The 9,765-nt window shown below is 40.2% G+C and overlaps 1 pseudogene; it reads right to left on the bottom strand.

Moving 5' to 3' along the window:
- Window positions 1–999: 999 nt before the first annotated feature.
- Window positions 1,000–9,765, bottom strand: part of LOC143020219 (uncharacterized) — a 94,666-nt pseudogene continuing 85,900 nt past the window's right edge.

The following is a 9,765-nucleotide window of genomic DNA, read 5'->3' as shown; positions in this document are numbered from 1 at the left end:
CAGTTGTGCTAAAATTACTTGTCGTTAAATCAGGCTTTACCTGCTTGGTCACATTGAGGTGATTGACCTTAGGAGAATTTGCAGATGGCAAAGCAGGGAGGAAGTGATCTGCATAAATGATGCCATGTTGAGCAGGATAAATAATGATATTATATTGCTTCATCAATATTAAGCCTATGAGGATATCAGCAAGAAAGTGAACATCAGCTACGTAAGTGGAAACTGAAATGGATGAGTACTCGTCTTTGAAGCTAATGTCAAGAGAGAATTTTCCAATAATTAAATAATAGGAAAATGAACTCCATCCACATTGCACAAATTTACGTCCCGGGGTTCCAAAATGGCTACTCGATTTGTTTGGGTGCGGAATTTATGAAAACTGTTCACTGACATGATGTTCAGTGGTGAACCCGTGTCGAGAAAAACTGTCAGTTTGGTGTTTCCATTCGTGGGGTTGAAGGTTAATGTATGGGGAGATGTGTCTGGGATGTCCAGTGTGTATACTGGTAACGTTGACGTCGGTATGTCAGTGTAAGGGTTTACTGTCCTTGAATGGTACTGAGGCTTCAAAGTACGGAGTCATGCGGGAGAGGCGCCACGTGACTGACCTGCAGGGGATGAGTTACGTGCATATCTTGCAGGAGATGTGTGACGTGAATATGTAGGAGATTGGTTACGCGAGTACCTTGCAGGGAATGTTGATCCTCGTTTGTGCTGTGTCTGTGAGTGCAATATGCGACATTTGTCGGAAGAATGAAAACAGGTCCCATGGATGTTGCAGTGTTGGTTTGGCTGTGTTGGGTATCTGTTGTAGCACATGCTTTCCGTGTGACCTGGTTTTTGGCAATAGTTGCAAAACTTACGTGTTCTCGAGGGGGATCTGTGGCGTGAACGGTAGTGGGTGCGAGATGTATTTCTCGATCTCGTTTTATGTGGAGATGCCTATGTGACCTGAGCTACTGTGTGTTTGGGTGTGATGGGTGTGGACTGGCTCTGTATTTAAGCGATCGCCTTGTCAGAGTCCTGTAGCTTCCTAGCGAATCTGGCTACCTTGTCATCTGGTGTGAAAGCAAGAGTGCTAGCCCTTTGTAATGTTTCTGGGTGCAACTGAGAGAGGAATCGGAGATACGCCATTATAGATACTACATGTTCCAGTGCAATCTTTTCATCTTCAACCCACTTTGAGTGCTTAAGGCTTTCCCTGAGTTCGGTTTTGAAGGTAGACGTTATTTTAGCTGCTCTGTCCTTAGTGGTGTATGGCCCGTGATTTAAAGTCTTGGCAAGAGAGTATACGGGAGAAAGTGCTCCAAGTGGCTCAAAAGGAGCAAAGGCCTTTTTGAATGCTGTGACGAAATCCGCATAGTTATCCCTTTCCAAGAAGATGTTAGATTGAATGATATTCCCAGCCAAGGTGTCGCGTTTGTCTATTCTTGATTTTAAAATGGATATTTTAGTTTTGTCATCAGTGGCACCTCTACGTGTTATCTCTGCTTCAACCTCCGTGAGGAAATTGTGTACAGGGATGTTCCTAACATTGAAAAGGGGCAAGGTCGTCTCGTCCTTTATAACTGTAATTAGCTTTTGGATAGTCATGTTGCTTTGCGACGTGTTTGACTCTTGTGACGCATTATTAGAGTGCTGAGTGGTCATGTGCTGTGTCTTAGACATTCGCGCAGAGTAGCTTCGTGTGATAGGTCTGTTTGTCGCGTCAGAGTGTGCTCGGCCTTATTCATTATATACGTATAAAAAAAAAAACACTAAAGAGACCTTGTTGCTACTAGGTGCCTAAATAAACGGAAAAATATATACTTACCCAGGTTGACGTATGAAGGGAAGGGTGATGGAGAGTCGTGATCTCCGTCGTGAGATGGGTGCAGTCGGCGAGTTGCGGTTAAGGTCACCAGGTTGACGTATGGAGGGAAGGGTGATGGAGAGTCGCAGTGAAGGGGGTGCCGTTGGTCGAAATTTGAGGTTAAGGGCACTGCTGCAATTAGTAGGGAAAGGTTAGTGTTTATGTTGGTTTTAGAATGTATGAGGAAGAGAGAATATCACGATTATATACATATATGTGTATAAGTGTGAGTATGTAAACAAACACAATAATATAAAATGGAGCGTAAGGAGGGCTTGTTGGCGACGTAGATCTCTTGAGGGCTTGGTGGCGCTCTCTGGTGGAGATTCGTCTTGGCGTTGGAGGGCGTCGTTGGCGATGTAGGTCTCTTGAAGGCTTGGTGGCACTCTCTGGTGGAGATTCGTCTTAGTGTTGGAGGGCGTCGTTGGCGACGTAGGTCTCTTGAAGGCTTGGTTGCGCTCTCTGGTGGAGATTCGTCTTGGTGTTGGGGGCGTCGTTGGTGACGTAGGTTTCTTGAAGGCTTGGTTGCGCTCTCTGGTGGAGATTCGTCTTAATGTTGGAGGGCGTCGTTGGCGACGTAGGTGTCTTGAAGGCTTGGTTATAAATGGCAAAAGGGGCGTTAAAAGGGGCGTTCCCCCCGAAGGAGTGCCCAATAGGAATATGGGGAAAACATGGAGAAAGGTGGCACTCTCGAAGGTTGCCAACAAGAGGGGTTTCGATGTGAAGACCGTTGTAGATGACCTTTGACACTGTTCTTGTCGCGTCGATATAGTTTGTTTAGAATGTCCTGCGGGTGATGTGATATATGGGCCTAGTGGTCTGCTATCGCTGTCCCGTGGTTGGCTGAGAAACCTCTTGTTGTCTCTTCATGTTGGAGCGAAAGAAATCGTCCGCCGCCTCACATTGGAAAGAAATCGTCCGCCGCCTCACATACATACATAATACCGTGCATGCATACATAGATACATACTTATATACCTACATAGAGACAATTGGACAGACAGACGGACATACAGACAGACAAATCCACCGACCGAACCAATGAATGAATATTTGTATATGTACTTCCTTTGCTTCCCTTTTTTCCCCTCAGGTCAACCTTTCTCCCTTTTGTACCTTTTCCTCCTCACTTCTCCCTTTCCCTCCAGTTCTTATCCTTTGCTCTTCCACATTCTCTCCATTCACAGAAATCCATTCATTTCCCTTTGTCTTTCTTTCTCCTTACCTTCACTTCCTCTTTCCCCCCTACGCTTTGCTCCCCTCCCTTTCTTCTCCACCCATTCTTCCTCTTCTCTTCCCTCGCTCTTTCATTTTCCTCCCCTCTCTCGTTTTTTCACTTCTTGGCCATTCACACAGTTTCACCAATGTCTTTTCCTCTCTCCTTATCCTACTCACTTTCTTCCCATCACCCATCCTTCCTTCCATCCTTTCCCATCTCTACGCCCTCCCACTCCATTCCCTTCCCTTCCCTCCTCTCCTTTTGCCCTTCCACTTCCCTTCCATTCATACACTTCCACTCTTACCTTGTCATTCTTTTCTTTTACTTTCCATTCTCCTATCCCTTCCCTCCTCTCCTTTCTCCTTTCTCCTTCCCTGTTCTCTCTTCCCTTCCCCACCACTTCCTTTCCCCCCTCCTTACCATTCATCTCTCAATTTCCCTCCACTTCCACCTTCCACCTCTCCTCTTCCTTTTTTTTTTTATTTCACGTCCCTTCCCTTGTTCCTCCTCCCCTTACCATTCATCCTTCAATTTACCTCCCCTGTCCTACTTTCCCATCCTATTTCCTTCTCCTGCCCTTGGGAAGAGAGGGTTAACTTCCTCAGGAATTCTGGGCCTGATATGAATCTCGGTCCTGCAGAATTCTTCACACATCCACCCCATCACCAGCGACGGATTACTCTTCCGATCCGCAATTCCAAAAATATAGCAAAGATGCTGTGACAGCACCCAAAAAAAAAAAAAAAAAAAAAAAAAAAAAAAAAAACCAAAAAAAAAAAAAAAAAAAAAAAAAAAAAAAAAAACATAAACAAGCCCAACAAACACCCACAGCGGTGTTCACATTAACGTAACTAACATTTTGAAACTGCACTAGTAAGCTCAAGAAGAGGACATTCTCGCCTTATACATGGCCATTTCATGACAGGAAACAACCTTGCTAATGCAAAGATCCCAATTTACACAACACTCTCTTATACCTCCTCAAACAACAATGACACTACACCAAATCTCGGGCGATAAAACACAAATACATCAATCATTCCACCGCAACTTCCTTGTCATATAAAATAACGTGCAACAGCAACGCGAGATTGTCTACAAGGCTAGACGCGTCGGTTAACCAAAGACCATCACCATCCTCTCCCCATTCAGCTCCCTTTTTATCCTTTCCCTTTTCTCTCCTCTTTTCCCTCCCCATTTCTCTTCTCCCCTCTTTCATCCCCTCATCCCCTGCCTCCTTTAACCTTACCTCTCATCCACTCTCCTTACCTCCCCTCTCCTCGCCTCTCATACCCTCACCTTTCCTGTCATTTCAATTTCCTTTTCTCACTTTCTTATATATATTTTCTCTGTCTTTACTCATCTTCACTCTTCTATATTCTCCCCTCTTCCAACACTCACTCTTCCCCTCTTTCCCCTTCAAAAGCCTCGCTCCTTTTCATTCTCCTCATACTTTCTTGTACTTCTTTCCTTCTGGAAGTCTCCTTTTATCAATATATTCCATCAGCCACAGTTCATCCTCAATTTCTTTTCTCTCTTCTTTTGCATTTTTTGACTGTTTTCTTTCTTCGTCTGAAATCTGCCTCTTATTCTTTTTTTCATTCTCTCTCTCTTCTCTTTTTATTCGTTTTTCCTTCTACCCCACCCTTCTTCTTTTCATTAGTGCCTCCACATTCCCACCCCTAACCTTTCCCCCAACTCTTCCCGCGCCCCATTTTCTTTGATCTAGCCGCAACTCTTTGGCGTAATTACATCGTTATTTTTTTTTTATTTCTTTTTCCAATGGTTTGGTTTCTATGCTCGCGCTCCCCCTCCCCCTTTCCTCCCTACCAGGAGGAATTAATAGTTTCTCATTTCGGGAATGCTCCTCCTCGTTCTCAATTTTTTCCTCTTTATGTTTATGCATGCGCCGCCAAAGGTACACCTGTCTTAATTTATGGCAATACACTTCCGTTTTCCTTCTTGACCTTGGGAGCCCAATAAATGGGGTACGTCGTGCTCTCCAGTTTCTCTTGCGATCCAGAAAAGAGTCCTCTTTATCTCTCGCCTTTCCCTCCTCTCTTCCGCTTCCTCTCTTTCAACCCCTTCCTCTCCCTCTCCCTCTACTTCACCCTCTTCCTCTCCCTTTCCCTCTCCTCTTCTATTTCCTCTTCCTCAATATCTCCCTCTCCATTCCTCCCCCTCCTCTCTATATTTCTCTTTCTCCCTATTTTTTTTCTTCCTGTCTTGTTTCCATTGTTTTCTACAATATACAAATACTACAAAATATCTCTTAGACGGCATGCATTTGAGTTTACAAAATAAACACAAATACACACAAATATGCAGACATACAGGTACATACAGGAGAATACATACACACATGCAGGCACACACAGACACGCACACACGCACACTCACGCACGTATTTACACACACACACAGACAAAATCGAACCTCCAGAGTAACAACATGTAGAATTTGGGCTCCCGAGAAACAAACTAACAATGGAATGTCTCAATTGTGTCACATTGGCAGGATACCTAGGTTGTGTTAAATGGGAAGGGGAGTGCTCGTAGATACCCGAGATGGTTAGATTACAGCGCAAATAGTGAGTATTGAAGTAAAATAATGATAATGATGAAAGGCCAGAGAAGCCCCATGGCGGGGGAGCGTCGAACCATAACGTAAACACGTACCCAGAGCCATCTATCGGTATAGCGATGTAAATATGAGCTTCAGATCGCCAGTGGGTACGTTTTTTTTTTTTTTTTTTTTTTTTTTTTTTTTTTTTTTTTTTTTTAGATAGCGGTGATGAGAGAATTTTTTCTGGATTCAGTTGGTATGATTTTTTTCAATAAAATTATAAACATAGAGAGGGAGATGAGACTTATCAAGGAATCATGGAGGGTGAATCAAGAATTAAATAAAGAAGTGAGTGACTTAAAAAAAGTAAATATTGAAATAAATAAAGAGGTAAATGCCCTAAAAAAGAACTGGCCGAATTAAAATGTGAAAATCAGAGGTTGAAAAATAATGATAACACAAATAGTGTGACCATAAAGAAAGAGGTAAATGAAAAAATAAAGGCAATGACAGAAAAAAAACCCCACAAGAAAAGGTGATTTACAACAACTCAGGAATGAATGGGACAAAGACCAAGAAAAAAAAAATGAGGTAATTTTTAAAGAAATAGTTTCATCAGCAAATGCAGGAGAATGCCGAAGATGCAGTCATTAAGGTAATTAAAAAAAAAAAAAGAAAAAAAAATCTACTAAGAGACACACTGGACAGGAGAATACCGAAGATGCAGTCATTAAGGTAATCAAAGAAAAAGAAAATCTAATAAAAGATAGTGAAAAAAATGTAAAGTAGTATATGGTCTAAAGAAAAACATAACCCAAGTTGGTCCCTGGGAGATAAAGAAGAAAAAGGATTGGCAAGAAATGTTCTAAAAGTAGTAGAAGAGTAGAAGGTGAATAACAAGAAATAGAAAAGGAAATAGAGGAAGTGCACAGAATGGGTAAATATGCAGAAGGAAAAAGTCGACCCCTAAAGATCAAATTAAGGTCACAAATGGCAGCGGAAGAAATTTGAGCAAAAACAGGAAAATTAGCAAGAAGTGAACACTACAAAAGTATATGGATAAAAAGAGACATGAATGATGAGGAAAGAGAAAGAGATAAGACATTAAGAAGTGAAACTAGAAAAAAAAAAATAAACGAGAAAAGAACAGAGACTGAGAAAACGCAGCTCTATTGGAGTGTGTTAGACACGAGACTGAAAAGATGGTTTATTCAAGAAAAAGAAACGAAAGGTTCAGAGAACGAGATGGAGAGAGTAGAAAATTATAAGTGGCTTATACCAATATAGACGGATTAATCTCAGGATTAAACGAACTAAATGATTGCCTGTCAGAAGAAAAACAGACATAATGAGGATTGTGGAGACAAAATTAAGGGGTCCACTATTACCAAACAGTGCTGGACATGGATTACATAATCACTGGTGGAGGAGTCATGTTTTTGGCTATGAAAAATTTAAGTGTAACGAAAGTTACATATGGAGAGAATAGGGTGGAGATGATCACAATAGAGGTTGAAGATAGTGACATAAACAGTAAAAAGATTGCAGTGATTTATGTGTCCCCCCCCCAAAAAAAAAAAAAAAAAAAAATGAGCCTTGGTGAGAGAGAGATTACTCCAAAATGTTAGATGATACGAGACTTTCATTAAACAAGATGCTGAAGGATGGAGGTAACGCGGTACTTATGGTAGATTTTAACTGCAAAGAAATCTGTTGGGAAGAGATGACAGTGAAAGGTGGAGAGGATAAATGGGGAAATGAATTACTCGATATGATTATAGAACATGCAATTACATAATGGGTAAAAGAAAACACTAGATTTAGAAATAATGAAGAACCGTCGAGACTAGATTGATTATTTACGTCAGAATCTGAAATTGTGGATAAGATTGAATACAAGACACCATTTGCGAAGAGTAACCACATACTAGCTGAGTTAGAACTAAAGGAAGAAATACAGTATATATAGAGAGAAATGAGAAATATAAAAAAGGAAGACTGATGTACAGTAAAATAGACTTTGAGAAACTTAAGAAATTTGTTCTTAAAACGAGCTGGGAAAAATTCTACAATGAAGAAACACAAGTGGAAGAAAAATGAATGATTCTGATGAAAATTTATAAAGGAGTGGATACATATATCCCAAAGCAAAATCAGAAAAAGGTATATATTAAGTGCTAGTTTAACAAAAAGTGCAGCGAAGCGAAAGATGTAAAAGATAAAGCTTAGAAAAGATGGATAAAAGACAAAAGAATGCATATGTAAAATACGCAGGGAAGAAAAAAGAAAATATGAAAAAGTCATAATGCAAAAATGTAAGGATCGGCCAAAACTATTCTATGTATGTGTGAACGGTAAACTAAAAGACAAACATGAAATAGTGAAACTACGCCAAGGGAATACGGAGCACATAAAAGATACAGAAATGGTTGAAGTCATGAGCAAACACTTCAAGTCGGTTTTCGCAAGAGAAAATGTACAACATCGGGATGAAGGAAGAGAAGTGACCCCCCCCCCACCCCATGAGGGAAATAATAGTAACACGAAAAGAGATAATGGACCAAATAATGAATCTTGATGTCAGGAAGCGCACGGCCCGGATGGAATCGCAAACTGCATGATAAAAGAATGTAAAGAAGAACTAATAAACAAAATATATAACATAATATGTTGCTTACTCAAAGAAGGAAATACCAGAAGACTGGAAAAATGCTAATATCGTATCGGAAATATGGAGGACCCAACAAATTACAGACCGGTTTCCCTTACAAGCATGGTAACCAAAATTTGTGAAAAAATTATATAAAATAGATGGATAAAACATCTGGAGGAGAACAGTATACTAAATCAGAGACAATTCAGATTTTGACAGGGAAGATCATGTACCACAAATTTGATTTATTTTTACTCAAGACTGTTAGATATACTGTAATACAGGAAAGGGACAGATGGGCTGATTGTGCTTTCCTAGGTCTACAAAAAGCTTTTGAAAAAGCCACCCCCGCAAAAAAAAATAAAAAATAAAAAATAATAATAATAATATTAAGAAAACTGGAAACCATGGGAGAGAGACAAGGTAAACTACTGAAACAGATGGAGGACTTTTTGCGTGGAAGAAAAATGAGAGTAGTGCTCAGAGATAAGAGTTCTACTTTGGAAGAGGTGATTAGTAAAGTTCCACAAGTATCAGTATTGGCTCTAATAATTTTTGCTATTTATGTAAATGACATGGACAAGGGTGTGGAATGTTACATGAGCTTCTTTGCAGATGACGCAAAACTATTAAAGAAAGTGAGTACTGAAGTGGACTATGACTCACTGCAGAGAGATCTGAATGGAATCAGAAGTGGGAAGTAGACTTCAATTAAGAAATGTAGCATAATGGAATTTGGAAAATGTAAAAAAAAAAAAAAAAAAAAATAGCAGGACAATATAAAATTGGTGCAAAGGAAGTAAAGAAAGTGGAATCTGAAAAAAAACCTGGGAGTAATCATCACAAAGGATATGTCCCCTGACATACAGATAAACAAAATTATCGTCGAAACCTATAACATGCTAGGATCAATAAAAGTGGCTTTTACTTACTTGGATGAAGAAATTATTAAGAAAATACTAGTCACACTAATAAGGCCAAAATTGGAGTACGCAGCGACACTACGGTTACCCAGTACTAAAAAGGATATAAGGAAAATTGAGAGAATCCAGAGAGCAACTACGAAGATGGCCCCAACACTATCAAAACTGTAATATGAAGACATATTGTCAAAACTAGAATTACCAACTCTGGAACAAAGGAGAGAATGAGGTGACCTGTTGACCATCTACAGAATTATGAGAGATATAGCAGTGCTTAATAGAGAAGACTTACTAAATTGGATAAGAGAAACACAAGAGGACATGGAAGGAAGCTCAAAAAGAACAGTCATAGAAGAGACCTGAAAAAGAACAGTTTTCCAAACAGAGTGGTGGATGTATGGAACATACTAGTCGAAACAATAGTGAGTGCAAAAACAATACACGATTTTAAGGGCAAATTATTTATGGCGAGATACAGAGACGGGATGGCACGAGCGTAGCTCCCCTTCCCGTAAGATACCACTAGGTAAATACACATACGTGCTCGCTTATG

Source organism: Oratosquilla oratoria, chromosome 39 (genome assembly GCF_046742065.1).
Source record: "Oratosquilla oratoria isolate Oo_2021 chromosome 39, ASM4674206v1, whole genome shotgun sequence".
NCBI classification, from domain to species: Eukaryota; Metazoa; Arthropoda; class Malacostraca; order Stomatopoda; family Squillidae; genus Oratosquilla; species Oratosquilla oratoria.
This window is presented reverse-complemented; position numbering and strand designations above follow the sequence as displayed.